Here is a 20000-nt window from a genome sequence, read left to right on the forward strand (position 1 = left end):
TTCAGAGGATGGATGATCAGACTAGAGACCTAGAGCATTCAGAGGATGGATGGATCAAACTAGAGACCTAGAGCATTCAGAGGATGGGTGGATCAAACTAGAGACCTAGAGCATTCAGAGGATGGATGATCAAACTAGAGACCTAGAGCATTCAGAGGATGGATGGATCAAACTAGAGACCTAGAGCATTCAGAGGATGGATGGATCAGACTAGAGACCTAGAGCATTCAGAGGATGGATGATCAGACTAGAGACCTAGAGCATTCAGAGGATGGATGGATCAAACTAGAGACCTAGAGCATTCAGAGGATGGATGGATCAGACTAGAGACCTAGAGCATTCAGAGGATGGATGGATCAAACTAGAGACCTAGAGCATTCAGAGGATGGATGGATCAGACTAGAGACCTAGAGCATTCAGAGGATGGATGGATCAAACTAGAGACCTAGAGCATTCAGAGGATGGATGGATCAAACTAGAGACCTAGAGCATTCAGAGGATGGATGGATCAAACTAGAGACCTAGAGCATTCAGAGGATGGATGGATCAAACTAGAGACCTAGAGCATTCAGAGGATGGATGGATCAAACTAGAGACCTAGAGCATTCAGAGGATGGATGGCTTTCCTAGCTAGATCGCCATCCAATCGCCCGAAAAATGCAATTCTTGCAGAAATCTCAAAAAGTTTTTGATCCCAAATCACAGCATGTCTTTTTCTATGGTGTTCCTCAAGGTCTTGGTGTCTTAATGTGGTATTTTGGAGGGATTATTGATCATTTTTATCAATTCTCCAGTAGTGAAAAAAAATGGTTAAATTTAGCACCAAATCTGTGTAACAAATGGTATCAACCCAAAAATTCCTGCAACAACTTATGAGACATAGAGCATGGGAATGACCATCAAATACTTCTATCATAATGCTCTAAACCCTTATACACTTTTACAATGTTTTTTTTTATTTGTAAATGTATTTATTTATTTATTTATTTATGCATGCACGATTTTCCCTTTGCATTTCATCCCTTATTTATTTCCCAACACTTATTTATTTCTGTATTCTTTCCTTTATACATTTATTTGTAATATTATTTTTGCTACATTTAATTAAGTATTTATCTATTTATTTATTTATTTATTTATTTATTTATTTATTTATTTATTTATTTATTTATTTATTTATTTATTCATTTATTTATTAATTTTTATTTTTTTTGGCATGTTCCGTCCTCCACAGACATGATCCTCTGGGACTCGTTTCCCTTAAGTATCATAAAATCACTGCTGTTCTATCGATTTAACACACCCTGCAACGAAGTATGTGTGTGTGTTGGGGTGTTATAACTAACCAGAGAAGAGATGAATCTCTTGATAAGGTATGATGGGGTGATATAACCTGTCCATTAACAAAGGCGCAGACATGTGCAGACACATGTAGGCCACTCATGTGCACAGCCGCACTAATATACATAAACACACACACACACACACGCACACACACACACAAACACACCTCCAGTAAGTGATAGTGGGTGTTATAAAACAGTTCATTTTTCATGCGTACATACAACCTTCCTACTGCAGTCCATCACCTTATAAAACAGGCCTGTGACCCACATCTATGAACGTCTATTCTTGGCGGTTTTGTTATTTATTGACACAGATTTCATATTTTAAATAGAAATGCCGTAACGCTTCATATGAAAGCCCGTCAGTAAAATGTGTCAGAACATGAGGGGACGATAGTGAACCATTTTCCTTCCTCTGAGCACCCGAGTACAGGATGAAATTACACCCACACGTTTTACTTTAATTAGACACCAGCTTTTCAGTAATGATTTAGAAGGATGTGACGTAAAGTATGCAAAACATAAATATATCAAGGTGTCAGTGTCACCCACTACTTCAGCCATAATTACATTTATCATTATTATTATTATTATTCAGAGCATCCAATATTTTTTGTTGGTGACCTACAATGTCAAAATCAGACTTTTTTTTAAAATTTCAACACAAGTTGCAACAAAGGCAATTTGATTTTGGGCAGACAGGCAGGAACAGACAAACATTTATAAGCAAAAGAGCTGTTTAAGACGTTGGGCGGATGGCACAATTGTTTTATATATATATATATGACAGTGGACATATCAAAATATATTTATAAAATGCGAACAGACAAATAATGTGCTAACATAAATTATAATGCTCACACAAATAAATAAATAAATAAATAAACAAATACATAAATAATTAAATAAATTAATAAATTAATAAATAAATAGATAAATAAATAAATAAATAAATAAATAAATTAATAAATTAATAAATAAATAAATAAATAAAATAATACAACACGATTACATTTAAAATTAATACTTTGGCTAAAAACAGTAGGTTCATGATTAAAAACAACGTTTGCAGTTAAACTTCTGCAGAAATATTAATGTTTACGTAATAAATATGTGTGATTATGTCCACTAGATGGCAACACTGGGTGATTGATGATGAAGGGTATACAGAAAACTATTTTATTTAAAAAATGATTATATCATAACTGTCACACTTGTCCTCATTATGTCATAACACAATTATCACAATACTTTACACAATAAAAGGAGGATATAATAATTTATATATTATTATTATTTATATATTTAATATAAATTACTCTATTTTTATTGCATAGTTTTTTAATTGTTTTATCTATTTCTTTTTATATAATGTCATATATTCATTTTTATCCATTTATTTTTCCTTATTCTTTTACCTATTGCTTTTCCCCTATTTTTCCCTTTATTTATTTATTTTTCTTTGTATTTACACAATTTCTAACATATTTCCTTTTATTTATTAATTTTTATATTCCCATTTTTTTCCACTTATTTATTTTCTATATTTCCACCTTTTTAATTATTTGTTTATTCTTTTATTTCTTTCTTTTTATATTTCCACATTTTTTAATGTACTTATGTATTCTTTTATTTTCTTTCTTTTTATATTTTCACATGTTTTATTTACTTATTTCTTTCTTTTTATATTTCCAAATTTTTTTATTTACTTATTTATTCTTTTATTTATTCTTTTTTATATTTCCACATTTATTTCTTATTCTTTTACAGATGTATTCTTTTTTTTATGACACTCCTATGACTCCATATTGACCAGGTGCCCTCACAGTAGATGCCAACACCTCATGTCTTTAATCCCTGGTGGTAATCCCGAGGCTCACCTGAGGATCCTCTGCTGGACTGTAATCCCCGGGATTACCCCGACAGTCTAGCCTGCCAGAGGAGAGGCCTTGGCTGGCTCGTGACTCATGGAAAACCCGCCCACTGACTGGAGAGAGAGAGACTACCTCACATGTGAGCATGACACCGTCTGAAAACAGCATGATGATGTGCACGCTCACACGCATCAAGCTGTCCTCACTTCCTCTCATTTACAGCGTGATATAGTTACATGCTGATTTACATGACCTGGTTCCTTTAAGTAGGAGTTACAGATGGAATGATAATCACATCCAGGTGCACGTTAGAGTCTGACCTACATCTGAAATCCTAAAGCACTAGACACTTTAAACAGGTCCAGACTAATATCGTTTAGAGAGGGTTAAGGCTGCTGGGATCTATTACGAGACTGTCTATTTGTCTACTTCCTGTATGGGTCTCACATGCAAGAAGAAGCCACAGATGAATGTGTGTGTTTTCTGAAAGGCGAGACCCAGCTGGGTACATTTAGGTGCACGTTTGAGAAAGATGAACTGCCTCCTCTGCACAAAGACTTGGCCTAATAATCTGCACAACCACTCAGATGTTTTGGACAACAGCTTTCTCCGGGATTTTTAAAATGAGAATTTCATGTCAAATTCACATAAATGGCCCCCATTTTTGGTTTGGGTGGTGTAAAGTAATGTGTATACGAAACAATTCCATTTGAAATAATGTCAAATTATAATGAATTAACTCATTTTATCTCAACATGAAGAAAAGTGGTGGTTGGACCCATAAAATGCTTCATACATTTTATTAAATCCCATTATTCAGTAATTGGGTAATAACACTGTTTGTATATATTTATCAAGCATTGCACTGCAAATTTTAACATGAATCCTAACTTTCATTGCTGTGATTTAAGAAGCTATATAGAATCTATAGATTAAGATAAAGTGACTTTAGAGAGGAAACAAGTCTCGAGTTTTTTGTGGTCGCTCAAACTGCAGAATAATTTGAGCTGAGCTAAAACCAGCATTTTGAGTGTACATATAAATTACATGAAACAGTACTTTTACCAGTAAATTATCATGTCTAAAGAATAACAAGCTCCCCGGTCCGTCTGCTGACTGCTGTGATGTTTTCAAGACATGAGAGTCATGAGAATGAGGTTTTCCTTGAAAACAGCTCCTGACAAACCAGCAGAGAGTGTTTTTGTTTCACATGAGGTGGAAATGAAATTATGATTAACTGCTGACTGTTGAGTTGGTAGTTGGGTTGTCCTTATGTGATTAACCCGACAGCAACACGTGAGAGCTCGCTCTGCTCTGCTGTCCTGGCTGAGGGTCAGATGGCCTCCAGTTATTCCACAGTCACTTCCAAGAGCTAAACGAGGCGAGTCTCTCTCTTTCTCTTAGTAAGTTTCCTTAAGATATACTGTTTCTCAGGCTTTTCAATGCTTCATTGACACACAACACAGACGGAGCACAGAGAGAGGCAACGCTTCAACAAATGGGACACTGTTATTGAAACAAATCTGGAAGCAAGGCAGTTCTATTTAGTAAATGTTATACACAAAGCCAATTCATTTACAAATTGCATTAAAGATCTAAATGGTCAGATTAAAGAGAGAGAACAAAAGTAAAGTTGCGGACGCAAGGAATTGTGGGACGGCATTATCTCCTTTCCTTTGGTAAAGTGTGGTCCAGTGTGTCCTACGCTAAAGGAGATAATAAAGGAAGCATTGAAGCTCCTTTCCTTAACATTTAGAGGATTTAAACAGCTCTTATCACGGCTGCTTCTTCCTCAGAGAAAAAAGGACTTTTCGACCGCAGCCCTGGTACGGGCTCAGTGACCACAAACATGAAATAGAAACACAAAGAAGACACAAAAAATCCTGAGAAGAGAAAACAGAATATGTGGTCACTGTTGGACAGGTGGACATATCAAAATATATGTATAAAATGTGAAAAGACAAATAATGTGCTGAAATAAATTATAATGCTTTATAAATAAATAAATAAATAAATAAATAAATAAATAAATAAATAAATAAATAAATAAATCGATTAATATAGTTAATCATGATTAATCTTAAATTAATCACACATCAAATTATTATTATTCAGAGCATCCAATATTTTTTGTTGGTGACCTACAATGTCAAAAACAGACTTTTTTTAATTTCAATACAGCTTGCAACAAAGACATATATATATATACATATATATATACAGTATATATATATAAAATATATATACCAATAAATTGACATGGACATATCAAAATATAAGTATAAAATGTTAAAAGACAAATAATGTCCTAACATAAATTATAACGCTCACACAAATAAATAAATAAATAAATCTTATAATAATAATAAATACAATAAAATAATAAAACAAGAATAAAAAAATAAAAGAAATAAAAGAAAATAAAAGAAAAGAAAATAACGCGGATTTTACTATGACTTGCCCAAAACTGCATGTGATTATCATAAAGTGGGCATGTCTGTAAAGGGGAGACTCGTGGGTACCCATAGAACCCATTTACCTTCACTGATCTGGAGGTCAGAGGTCAAGGGACCCCTTTGAAAATGGACATGACAGTTTTTTCCTCAACAAAATTTAGCGCAAGTTTGGAGCGTTATTTAACCTCCTTCACAACAACCTAGTGTGACATGGTTGGTACCGATGGATTCTTCAGGTTTTATAGTTTCATATGATAACAGTATCTTGTGTTAATGCATTAAAGAAATTAGTGGATTCATCCACTTTATCCATCAAACAGGAGAACGGTTGTATAACTGACTCTCTGCCTCTCCTTTAGGTTTTCATCCATCTCTGTCTGGGGCACAGTGTTCCTCAGCAGCGGCACGTGGCTCCGATACCATTCAGAAAAAACGAGCCACGCGCCCAGGCTGCTGACTGCTGCAGCATTTACAACAGTACACACACACACACACACACACACACGCACACACACACACACACACACCTGTACAGCATCACCAGTGGTTTTCATACTCAGTGGGAGTGGATAAGGAAAGCGGCGAGCAGCGACACGTGAACGCCGCTCCTGCTGTCAGTTGCATGTAACCTCCCCCCAACGTACACACACAATAGGCAACAGTTCATTTCCTCATTCAGTTTTCTGTTCAACAAACATCATTGAACAATTTGAACAATGAGAGTAAAATGCTGCACTCACGATGTTCCCATTTCCTTTAGTTTACATGGAAACACTCTAAGTTAAATAGAATCACAACATATAAAGAGAGAGCGAAGTGCGTAAAGAAAACACTTTATTACCTCTTATTTATATAAGTGATAACCTCTCAGGTATGTCGGACTGAGGCCAGAGGTGCTAGAATATGGAGGACCACAAGAGTCACGTAAATAATAATAGAGCATTTAATTGATTAATAACTAATTTAATTATTTAACATTTTAATGGGATATTAAAAGAAGAATTATAAAAATAATTTCCACAAATTAAATATTAATCCATCAATAAATAGCTCAAATTAAAATTTACAAAAACACCATAAAACAGTCAATAAGTACATCATTTAAAAATAAAGTAATGAATTCATGAATAAACAATGGAATTTAAAATTCTATTTGTTTAAAAAGAGAAATAAATAATTGGATTCACAAATGTAATTAATAATACATGTTTTAATCAGGCATTTTAAAAGGCAACTCCTTTTCCCATTTGCATTAGCAAATTATTATTATTATTTCTCTACCGCTTTACATTTATTAATGCCTATTTTTATTGTACAATTAGTTATTAATCAATTAAATGCTCTATTACTATTTACATGACTCTTGTGGTCCTCCATACTCTAGCATCTTTAGCCTGACATACCTGAGAGGTTATCACTTTTTCAAATAAGACGTAATAAAGTGTTTTCTTCACGCACTTCCCTCTCTTTTTATTTATTTTGATTTTATATATTTTAACTAGTTTAAATTTTATTAGTTTTGTATTACTAATTTATTTCATTATTATTATTATTTTATTTTATATTACTAATTGAATTGTGTGTGTTTGTCTGCACACAAAACAGCTCTTGATCTCAATGAGCCCATTTAGATAAATTAAATAAACCTCACTTTATACAGCTTCTATTCTAGGGAGAGGGATCCCTCCTCGGTTGCTCTTTCTGAGATTTATAACATTTATTTTCCTGTTAAAAGAGTTTGTTTGGGGACTTTTTCCTGATCTGAATCAAGAGTCTAAGGATATATAAAGTTAATAGACATCCAGGATGGTTCATTGTGTTTTATTTCATCCTGCAGGCAGCTGAGTGAACCACAAGGTGGCGGTCTGGATTCTGGTTCTGACACACAGCTGTTAGAGGTCTAGTCGGGTCCATGTGGTTCATCAGATGAAACTTTCTTCCCTCTGATGTATTGAATCATCTATCAATACATTATGTCTGTAAGACACAGAATTAATTTATTTAATTTGCTTGAATTAATCAATTCCCATCTTTTTTTAAATGTATCTAGAGCTGTTTAAATATTATAATAAAATTATTACAAGATTATTATTATTATTATTATTATTATTATATTAAATATATATTATCATGTTTTCAGTTTGTTAGTATTTTTAAAGAATAAAGACATTTTAAAATAAAGTGAACAAAAAAAAATGTCAGTACCAATAACTAAGCTATTATTTTTTTATGTGATCATCTTTATTACCTGTTTATAACACTGTTTTTATTACTATTATTATTACTGACAAAACAATAATATACAAAAGAATTCAGGTAAATATTAGAGGCATAAAATAAGATTAAAGGACAATACAAATCATAATCATTTATACAAAATAAAATAAAATAAAATAAAATAAAATAAAAATAAAATAAAATAAAATAAAATAAAATAAAATAAAATAAAATAAAATAAAATAAAATAAAATAAAATAAAGTAAAATAAAATAAAATATTAATAGTGAAAAGAAATTGTTAAATTTAGCACCAAATCTGTGTAACAAATGGTATCAACCCTAAAACTGCTGCAACAACTTATGAGACATAATAGAGCATGAAAATGACCATCATATACTGCTATCATCATGTTCTAAACTCCTACACTTTCACATGTTATTTTATATTGACTAGAACAACTTGACACACAGTGCTGAACAGCATCTCAAATTAATCTCCAGGTTCTCAGCTTTCAGATGATGTACACCACTTCTATGTGACATCTACCGTCGACCTGCTATCTCCCCCTAAAGACCCCCTAGACGCCCCTAAAAAAAGACTAAAAAACGGGTCTATTGTGGGTCTTAGAGAGTTAAAATCAGCTTTTCGAATGCATCCTATAAGCTTCACTGATAGTAAATGTTTAAAATGTTCCTGATTGTTTGGGTCAGTACTGGATGGTGTTGTCAAGCTGCCAATAAGCTCTCGTGCCAATAAAATTCCTCAAGTTTTATGGAGGCTTCTTCTGCGGTCTGTTATTGATCGCCCGGTGGACGGCTGACAAATCGATTCTTACCAGACTCGCTCGAACTGATTCTGGGAAAGTGTTGTTACTAATTAGATCTGTTCTGTCATGAGTCACTGCATGACTTTGTGCGTTAGTTTCTACTAACCGTCAGGAACGCAACATATATGAGGCGCTCTGACGCTTCCAGTCGGGACTGCGTGGGCAGTAAAAAGGCGATCAGACATGAGTGAAGTGACTGCCACACCGTGTTCTTCTACTGCATGTGTTACCAATCAACACCGCCTGTCAGAGGTCACACTCTCCGCTACCTTCGTTTCTGCTGGACTGGACGCCACAATGACACCGCCTCTGACTCGCCTGACCTTAATTAGGCTGGATGTGATACCTGGTGGTGATGTGAACTTTACAACAGGTGTATCTAAAGGCACACAAATGTGTCAGTGTTGCACATCCATGAAGTTGGGGGGGAAATGTAGGTGGAAATCGATTCAACAGAGATCCTGAGTTTAAGCTCCAAAAACCCTGGACCCTGCACATCCCATAATGCAACTCAACAGTCATTTTCAGTAATATTCTCCAACACTGTCGCACGGCAGTTCGTGAAATAGTCATGAAATTTAATCTGTTTGATTTGTGTTCATAATTTTCCTCTCAGCACGACTTTCAACAACGTATTCTTCGTGCGTTTTCCTACGAATGTCCAGCAACACGCGACACAGGTGTCAATTTCCGCTCCAGCTTTTTCAAAATAAAACGACTTAGTTAGGTTTAGGAAAAGATTGCGGTTTGGGTTAAAATAACAGCGGACGTGCATGGCATACTTAAAGCTGCAATAGGCAGTATATATTTTTGGCATCATTCGGCAAAAATTCCATAATAACCTTTCAGCAGATTATAATTCAAGTGTTCTGAGAGAAAACTAGACTTCTGCTCCTCCTCATGGCTCTGTTTTCAGGCTTTAGAACATCTAGCCCGTGCCGGGAGACTTTGACCAATCACAGGTCATTTCATTGAGAGAGCGTTCCTATTGGCTGTGCTCCGGTCATGCTCCGATCACGTTCCTTCACCAGATTTCACAATGGCGGCCGCGTCACAAACTTTCTCATTTTAGAGCTAAACCGTGCACTACGAGATGATTCTGAGAACATCTGAGGAGAGAAATAGGCATTAACGTAACATAATATTGATTCATATTTGATCAGCGCTGCCTAGTTTGACCGTTTGGTCGGAGTTCAGAGTGATTGACAGCCGGCTCTCATAGACAGCAGCTGGACAGCAGACCTCAGATCAGCTCTTACTGCTTGTTTTCCTTCGGTCTGTGGATGCCGTTAGGAGCACCGGAGGACACCGGAGGACAAAGAGGGACATGATTTTTTTCAGGTTACCTGTTTCATGAACTACTGTCACGATATAGCGATCGTTTTATAAAAATAACTTTTTAATCATATTTGCTCCAATCTCGCCTACTTCTGCTTTAAGTATGGAAGTTAAGTAAAAAAAAAAAAACTACTTAGATAGCTGTAGGAGAAGATCATGGTTTGGGTTTAAATATCACTGGAAGTGCTGTAACTTAAGTATGGAAGTTACGTGAAAAAACAAAACAAAAAAAGCCTCACTTTAAATCTGGTGTTTACCAGAAATGTGCTCGGATGTTTTTAGGATTCAATCCTTTGCACACCTCTCCGATCTCTCCTTTTCCAGGTATTATCAGGGGCCTGTAATTGCCTTCAATATATCCGTCCTAGACCGGCTTAAAACGGATAACTTCGTGCTCGGATGTTTTTAGGATTCAATCCTTTGCACACCTCTCCGATCTCTCCTTTTCCAGGTATTATCAGGGGCCTGTAATTGCCTTCAATATATCCGTCCTAGACCGGCTTAAAACGGATAACTTCCTCCCCCACACTCATCCTCTGCCTCACATCCTTCCAACACCTCCTCATTTCATTAACATCACATTGTTGTGGTTGAAACCAACGTGTGTGTTTGTGTATGTTTATACAAATACATGTTGTCTTGAACACAAACAGATGTGCAGATAAGCGTCACGCAGAGTTGTGGGATTTTGTTCCGTATTGTTCTGCAGATTAGCCTCCATAGTTCAGCTTTGTGTTTTTATTGAAGCTGAGGGTACGGTGCTTCATCGGGCCGAGGCCAACGGTGAGCTGTTACAACCTAAACTGCTCGTTCTAAGCGGGCTCCAAAGATCTGTTTATTGAAAGAACAAATCATGCAGCAGGTTGAATGATGAGATTTTCACGATCGCTTGCATCTAACAAGTCTGTCAAACTAAAAACAAACAGCTTCCCTGGAGCCCTGAGAGGCTGGCGGAAAGTCAGCAGGGATGATGTTACCACAACAAAGTGTGCATGGATCCAATGTACCAGGTAGGGGAAAATAATGAAAGAATGCACATAAAGCACACACACACTTCTGTTGTTTTTGGATCTTGAAAACATTTTTAACTCACAGCAGTTGGGTTCAAATATCCCTTTTCAAGTAAATAGTCCCCAAGAACTACATAGCTGAATTTAATCTACACCAGGAACTAAATCCTGCATTCATTTCCACCATATCTGAAGACACTTGCACACACCGATACGCGAAAGCAAGGGACAAATTGGTTGTTTTTTTGCAATGAGAAAACAGCATAGAGTTATCATGATGTTTTTTTATAATTTACTATTGTGTGACTGAGATGTTTGGATGTTGGAAAGACATTCAGAGATAGAAACTATACGACTGGAAGTACCAGACAGGCCGGACCTTAACATGTTGGTTGGTAACAGTTATATCAGGGTTCAGCAACCTTTACTATCAAACGAAAAAGAAGAAATCTGTCTGGAGCCGCAAAACATGTGATCAATGTGATGAAGGTAACACAGTTTATAGTCTAAGTATATAGTATATAAGTCTAATGCAGTGAGGGCCAAAGAGACAATGTACTACGGAGTATTAGGGCCACATTGAGGGAAAAAACATCTGAGATTTACACAATAAAGTCAGAATATTACGAGAATAAAGTCGCAACTTTACGAGAAAAAAAGTTGTAATATAACGAGAATAAAGTCAGAAGTTTACGAGAAAAAAAGAAAATAATACGTAAAATTACTACTTTATAATATTATGACTTTATTCTCATAGTACTGCGACTTTTTTTCTCGTAAACCTACGACTTTATTCTCGTAATATTATGACTTTATTCTCAAAATCTCAGATTTATTTTTTTTCCTCAATGTGGCCCTAATACTCCGTCGTACCGTCGTACCATAGACCTACAACAAAAATGATAAATAAAATTGAAAATGTAAACAAAAAACAGTTATTAATTTCCACTATTTAAAAAAAGAAAAAGGGTTATATTGATAATCTGGACATTGTATGAGAACCTTCAATTATTAATCATTGATGTTGCTGATATGATATGATGGTGCATCTCTTCTGTCACTATCAAATAAATGCGAAAAAAAATAATAATAATAATAAATTTAGTCCATATCTTTTCATACTGTAGAAGTCATATTTATAAAGAAGTACTCAATAAGGTTATTTTATTTTTTTTAAAAACAAATGCTGTTACAGCAAATGGCCACAATAAATCCATTCATGATTATAGATTTGGGGAAAATGTGGAACATATTTCTCTTTAAAAATCTTGATTTTTTTAACCAATAAACTGCATCGAAACATATGAATGTGGAATATTATTGACATATTGACAACTGGACTTGTTAAATGCTAAAACACAACAGATTATGCAGGAATATGATAATTAATACAGATAATTATTAGTGGGTGAACCTCTTTAACAACTCATTATGAACAGTGACGATCAGACACAGAAAATGTCTTTAGCGTCAGCTGCTGCACTCAAACTACGGCTGTCTCTGATCTCTCGTTTACGCCTCGTCTGACTCACGCTGACTGAGCAGCGTTGGTCACTGTGTGTTAATGGAAAGCATCTGTCTGTCTCCCGCCACATTATTCGACTCCCGCCGCCCCCCTGCTGTTAGAGACTCCACGGTGACCGTGAAGTGATGCACCCAGAGACGGTTTTAAAGTCATAATCTGATCAAACACTCACTCATACAGTCACAGTCTCTTGGTAAAGGAGGGTAATTAGTTTTGTTTTGTTTCTTAACATCTGGTGCTTTGTTTCATTAAAAGCACACGAGTGTGTAAAGCTTTAGTAACACGCTCAAATACTATAATGTGCTTCATAACAGAGGTGGAAACTAACCAAGTACTTGTGATAGTCATACATTTTTGATGTACTTTACTAAAGTATTTCTACTTTATGCTACTTACTATAATTCACCTGTAAGCCCACAATCTTCTCCTGTTTTGGAAGCAATTGAGATTTCATTGTAAGATCTCAGTTCTATTTTTAACACTTTGTTCCAACGATCTCGAGAGAAAACAGCTTGCACACATGTGTTAACATCTGCAGAGCTTGCATGGTGTATGTACATTAATGTCAGCCGGTCAGACTGTTATCAGGTCATTAAATGGGCTTTATCAGTGTTTATCAGCCTCATAGATGTGGGTCAGTAGGGGCCTGCTACACCTACTGGTAGGATTTATCATTGATTTACATGGACGATCACTGAAAGATGGAATAAAAGAAGACGACAGCGAACCTTTGGCGATCCTAGTAGCAGAAGCAGAAGTCAGGTGTTTTAGGTGGCAGTTCATGAAATAGTCACGAAATTTAATCTATTTGATTTGTGTTCATCCATCCATCCATCCATCCATCTTCAACCGCTTATCCGGGATTGGGTCGCGGGGGCAACAGCTCCAGCAGGGGACCCCGCACTTCCCTTTCCCGGGCCACATTAACCAGCTCTGACTGGGGGATCCCGAGGCGTTCCCAGGCCAGTGTAGAGATATAATCTCTCCACCTAGTCCTGGGTCTTCCCCGTAGCCTCCTCCCAGCTGGTCGTGCCTGGAACACCTCCCAAGGGAGGCGCCCAGGGCGCATCCGTACTAAATGCCCGAACCACCTCAACTGGCTCCTTTCGACGCAAAAGAGCAGCGGCTCTACTCCGAGTTCCTCACGGATGACTGAGCTTCTCACCCTATCTCTAAGGGAGACGCCAGCCACCCTCCTGAGGAAACACATTTCGGACGCTTGTACCCGCGATCACGTTCTTTCGGTCATGACCCAACCCTCATGACCATAGGTGAGAGTAGGAACGAAGACTGATCGGTAGATTGAGAGCTTTGCCTTCCGGCTCAGCTCTCTTTTCGTCACAACGGTGCGGTAAAGCGAATGCAATACCGCCCCCCCGCTGCTCCGATTCTCCGACCAATCTCACGTTCCATAGTCCCCTCACTCGTGAACAAGACCCCGAGGTACTTGAACTCCTTCACTTGGGGTAAGGACTCATTCCCTATTCGTGTTCATAGACACAAATTTTCCTTTTTTTGCGTGACGCTCAGCACGACTTTCAACAACGTGTTTTTTTCGTGCGTTTTCCTACAAATGTCCAGCAAAATAAAAACAGTTTAAAAAATAAAAACATAAGCGCTTCATTATATCTTTTTTGCTCAATTATAATCACATTATATTACCTTTCATAAAAAAGGGATTAATAGCGATGTGCAAGTCCTCATCAAATATGAAGTGAATCTTCAGTGAAAACATCGAAGCCTAATTTGATCACAAATCGTCACAAGTCTTAACGCTCCCTGAGCAGCACTTGAGCTGCATCGACCATGTGAGGCGCGACAGTCTGGGTCATTTTAAAGGTGAGGTGTGCCAGCAGGACCAGCTGGCTGAGTTATGGGGTTAATAAGAGGAAGAGCATTGATGTGCCTCAACAACAAAGTGATGTGGACTTGCTCATTAATGCCGGAGCTTGATAAACACCACGACAAAAAGAAAAAAGTCAGCTCAAGAGAAGAGCTGGTTGTTGGAGTAAAGACAAATGTACAGATACATGTCCTTTAACTTTATATTTTAACATAAAAAGAGTGACAGAGAATGGTAGTTTATAGGATAAAGCTGGTGTTAGTCCATCTCTCCATACTTTCAGATTTCCCTACGATGTTTGTGGCCCCGACTGAACATGTAAACCTTTAAAAATGTCTTGCAGATATGTGGTTTCAGCCGGACACAAATGCATTACTTGAAGCCTGACAAGATGGATTTTCGTGTGACATTTGATACCGTGATTCTCGCGTGACATTGCGAGAATCCAGCTGCCGTGCAATGTTACATAAAACCAAACCCCAAAAACAAATTGACAGGATAAATTCATTGGTAGTTTTGGTCTTTTCATGGGAAGACAGAATTTGCCAGCCTTATCCTTTAAGAGGTGATAAAAACAAGCTCTCTGCACGACGCATGAGATTCATCTGTATTCTTGTTTTGCTCGTTGCGACGCAGGAGAACATCGTGTTTATTTGCACAATCATATGCAATCAAACAGCTCTACACTTTAGGAGGATGCCGACGCAAATCAAACATTGTTACACACAAACACAGAGGCGGCAATCAGGAAGGATCTGACATCAGAACATCCAAAACATTCATAGTGATGAAGCAGCTGCTGCAGCAGCAAACCAATCAGTCCAAAAGGCTTTACTGGAAACCACCAGACTGCAGGACACTTTCCCATCATGCTCTATTGCTCATGTGTGCATCCCACAGGTAGCAGCTGTACAAGAACAGCACATATATCAACCTATGTATATGACCACAGGGAGGCACGTCACGAGTGGTGGGGAAGCTAATGGCCCATTTTAGTGGAGGGATGTAATGCGTGTCTTATTGTCCTGAGACACTGATGTTACTGGAAGAGACAGGAAGTTCTCAGCATATTCATGTTGCAGCTGAACGTTGTGTTACTCAGATGTTTTTTAAAGAACATGAGGAGAAAGCTACAGACGTCACTACACGGTATATCCTATAGTTACGGCGCTCCAACTATCTTGTTCCCACGAGGATCGAGGATATTGAAACCTTATTGTAGGTTTAAATTTCCCGCAATCATGTGGAACATATTGTTTATCCTGCTGTAATATTATTTCCAATCCAAGTTGGATTGCCGTCGCCATCGTGGTTTTTGGCTGTCGCCATCGTGGTTTTTGACTGTCGCCATCGGGGTTTTTGGCCGTCACCATCTTGATTTTTAGCCGTCACCATCTTGGTTTTTAGCCGTCGCCATCTTGGTTTTTGGCCGTCGCCATCGTGATTTTTAGCCGTCGCCATCGTGGTTTTTAGCCGTCGCCATCGTGATTTTTAGCCGTCGCCATCTTGGTTTTTAGCCATCACCATCTTGGTTTTTTCGCCGTCGCCATCTTGGTTTTTAGCCATCACAATCTTGGTTTTTGGCCATCGCCATCTTGGTTTTTAGCCGTCGCCATCTTGGTTTTTAGCCGTCGCCATTGTGGTTTTTAGCCGTCGCCATTGTGGTTTTTAGCCGTCGCCATCGTGGTTTTTAGCCGTCGCCATCTTGGTTTTTAGCCGTCGCCATTGTGGTTTTTAGCCGTCGCCATCGTGATTTTTAGCCGTCGCCATCGTGATTTTTAGCCGTCGCCATCTTGGTTTTTAGCCATCACCATCTTGGTTTTTTCGCCGTCGCCATCTTGGTTTTTAGCCATCACAATCTTGGTTTTTGGCCATCGCCATCTTGGTTTTTAGCCGTCGCCATCTTGGTTTTTAGCCGTCGCCATTGTGGTTTTTAGCCGTCGCCATCGTGGTTTTTAGCCGTCGCCATCGTGGTTTTTAGCCGTCGCCATCTTGGTTTTTAGCCGTCGCCACCGTGGTTTTTAGCCGTCGCCATTGTGGTTTTTAGCCGTCGCCATTGTGGTTTTTAGCCGTCGCCATCTTGGTTTTTAGCCGTCGCCATCTTGGTTTTTAGCCGTCGCCATCGTGGTTTTTAGCTGTCGCCATTGTGGGTTTTAGCCGTCGCCATCTTGGTTTTTAGCCGTCGCCATCTTGGTTTTTAGCCATCGCCATTGTGGTTTTTAGCCGTCGCCATCTTGTTTTTTAGCCGTCGCCATCGTGGTTTTTAGCCGTCGCCATCGTGGTTTTTAGCCGTCGCCATCGTGATTTTTAGCCGTCGCCATCTTGGTTTTTAGCCGTCGCCATTGTGGTTTTTAGCCGTCGCCATCGGGATTTTTAGCCGTCGCCATCGTGGTTTTTAGCCGTCGCCATCGTGATTTTTAGCCGTCGCCATCTTGGTTTTTAGCCATCGCCATCGTGGTTTTTAGCCGTCGCCATCTTGGTTTTTAGCCGTCGCCATTGTGGTTTTTAGCCGTCGCCATTGTGGTTTTTAGCCGTCACCATTGTGGTTTTTAGCCGTCGCCATCGTGGTTTTTAGCCGTCGCCATCGTGATTTTTAGCCGTCGCCATCTTGGTTTTTAGCCGTCGCCATCTTGGTTTTTAGCCGTCGCCATTGTGGTTTTTAGCCGTCGCCATTGTGGTTTTTAGCCGTCGCCATCGTGGTTTTTAGCCGTCGCCATCTTGGTTTTTAGCCGTCGCCATTGTGGTTTTTAGCCGTCGCCATTGTGGTTTTTAGCCGTCGCCATCGTGGTTTTTAGCCGTCGCCATCGTGATTTTTAGCCGTCGCCATCGTGATTTTTAGCCGTCACCATCTTGGTTTTTGGCCGTCGTCATCGTGGTTTTTTCGCCGTCGCCATCTTGGTTTTTAGCCATCACAATCTTGGTTTTTGGCCATCGCCATCTTGGTTTTTAGCCGTCGCCATCTTGGTTTTTAGCCGTCGCCATTGTGGTTTTTAGCCTTCGCCATCGTGATTTTTAGCCGTCGCCATCTTGGTTTTTAGCCATCACCATCTTGGTTTTTAGCAAGCCTCCAGGAAGAGCGCTGGTCGTTTATCCCAACTTTAGTAGTGGCCAAACGGCGGTACTACAATTTATGTGTCCGTCACGTGATGCCAAACACTTTTTCCCATAGACTTACATTGAGAAAGAGACGTCTGTAACTCAGAGGATCATTTATTTTTGAGGTGAATCAACTCCCCAGTATGAACACTCTAATAGTCCTTATTTAAATCATTAGGTTTTAAAGTTGTAAAAGTCACTAATAGCTGAATCCAGAGTTACTTCCCTTCCGTTCATGTGAATGAGACCCAGACCGAGGCTGGAGCGCCAAGCCGTGATGACGGCGTGACGTTCGGACCCCGTGACCGAGTCATGTGACCGAGCGGACGCTACTGTGCGTGTGTTCCATGTGCCCAAGATCCGGGTACATTTCAAGGTAGAAGTCGAGCCATTTTGGCTTCATGCTCCACTGAGCAACTTTCATATAAATGAACGGGGCCCCGCCTACAACGCTGGATCCAGTTCTCTTAATACATCCATGGTTTTTAGCCATCTCAATCTTGGTTTTTGGCAAACCAATCAGTCAAAGAGAAAGACCCCAAAAACATCCCATAGTGTATAAGCATCAGTTCAGAGAATATAGTCCTTACTGTCTGAGGCTCTTTGATAGAGTGAAATCTATGAGTGGGTCTGTAGGACTTAATGAAACACTTCGCTGGTCACACACACACAGAAAGGTATGAAAGTAGACGCTAATAGAGCTGAACCTGAGAGCTTCACTGGTCACTAAGTGGCCACCATGAGAGACCTCATTGTCCATCATATCAGAGCGGCGGTAAGACACAATCACGGCTGCCACTCAATCCTGAAAAATTAAAGTTACATTATAAAAGTCAGAGAAGCAACGCTGGTGTCGTGGATGTAGGCAAAGAGCAGTTTCAGGAGCATTTTTGCAATAATAAAACTGCTGTTTTAGGCATTTGAAAACCAATAGTTGTTTTTCTGATCAGTGCCGACACTACTCTTCATGTTCTCTATCGAACACTTGGCTTGCTGACTCTGTGGTTGTGTCGAGGGGCCGTGGAGTGGAGCATGACCATCTTTCAAAATGAGAAAGTGAACAAGAAGCTCTTCAGCTGCTTCTCCGTGGCTCATTATTCCTATTTCCTTGTTTTTTTTTGTGTGAAGGCACAATCACACAAGATGGCCAGTGATTACCAGATCTTCAAATGTGCTACACGCTGGGAAGATTCAAGAGTCAACAGCGTTTGAGTTTATTGATTTTCTTTTTTATCTCTGTCATAAGACAGGGAAGCGGAGCTCAATCAGTCTGCTGAGTGGCTCTCTTTAGTTCACAGATATGGTTGATTTAAATGTATTACTTGTTACTCGCAGGCATGCAAAATTAAATAAAGCCAATGGTGTAGATGCACAATATAAATTGAATCTAAAAAACACCCCACTCTAATACACACATCAGGGCTGAGAGCAGTCGCCTTCACTCTTCTTGGAAAGGTCAGATTTTTGGTGTAAAATCAGCGTCAGGAGAAACGTGATTCTCACCATGTGATGCTACACGCAGCTCCGTCTGCAGTCTACCTGATCTGAGCAGTTAATCCCTGAACAGAACAATAAACAAGTGGCCACATCAGACAACAGGTGTGTTACCTGATCGGTTAAATAAAACAACACTGGATCAAACTGTCTGACTCACTTAGAGCAGCAGAGAAAACCACAATAAGAGGGTTATGTTTCTTCTGTCAATCGATTCAAATAGTTAATTCTGAGTAATCGCACATTTTTTATCTGTTCAAAATGTACCTTAAAGGGAGATTTGTCAAGTATTTAATCCTCTTATCAACATGGGAGTGGACAAATATACTGCTTTATGTAAATGTATGTATATATTTAACCGAGTAAGGGTTAAATCAGCAGCAACTGGACTTAGTTTAGATTCATGAAGATGTTTCACTTCTCATCCAAGAAGCTTCTTCAGTTCTCAGAACTCAGAACTGAAGAAGCTTCGTGGATGAGAAGTGAAACGTCTTCAAGAGGCCTTACTCGGATACTGGATGACTGAGAACCTTCACAAACATATGTATATATTTATTATTGTAAATCAATGAACAACACAAAACAATGACAGATATTGATCCAGAAACCCTCACAGGTACTGCATTTAGCATGAAACAATATGCTCCAATCATAACATGGCAAACTGCAGCCCAACAGGCAACAACAGCTGTCAGTGTGTCAGTGTGCTGACTTGACTATGACTTGCCCCAAACTGCATGTGATTATCATAAAGTGGGCATGTCTGTAAAGGGGAGACTCGTGGGTACCCATAGAACCCATTTACATTCACACATCTGGAGGTCAGAGGTCAAGGGACCCCTTTGAAAATGGACATGACAGTTTTTCCTCGCCAAAATTTAGCGTAACTTTGGAGCGTTATTTAACCTCCTTCATGACCAGCTAGTATGACATGGTTGGTACCGATGGATACATCAGGTTTTGTAATTTCTT

This window comes from Sebastes fasciatus, chromosome 14 (assembly GCF_043250625.1).
Source record: "Sebastes fasciatus isolate fSebFas1 chromosome 14, fSebFas1.pri, whole genome shotgun sequence".
NCBI lineage: Eukaryota > Metazoa > Chordata > Actinopteri > Perciformes > Sebastidae > Sebastes > Sebastes fasciatus.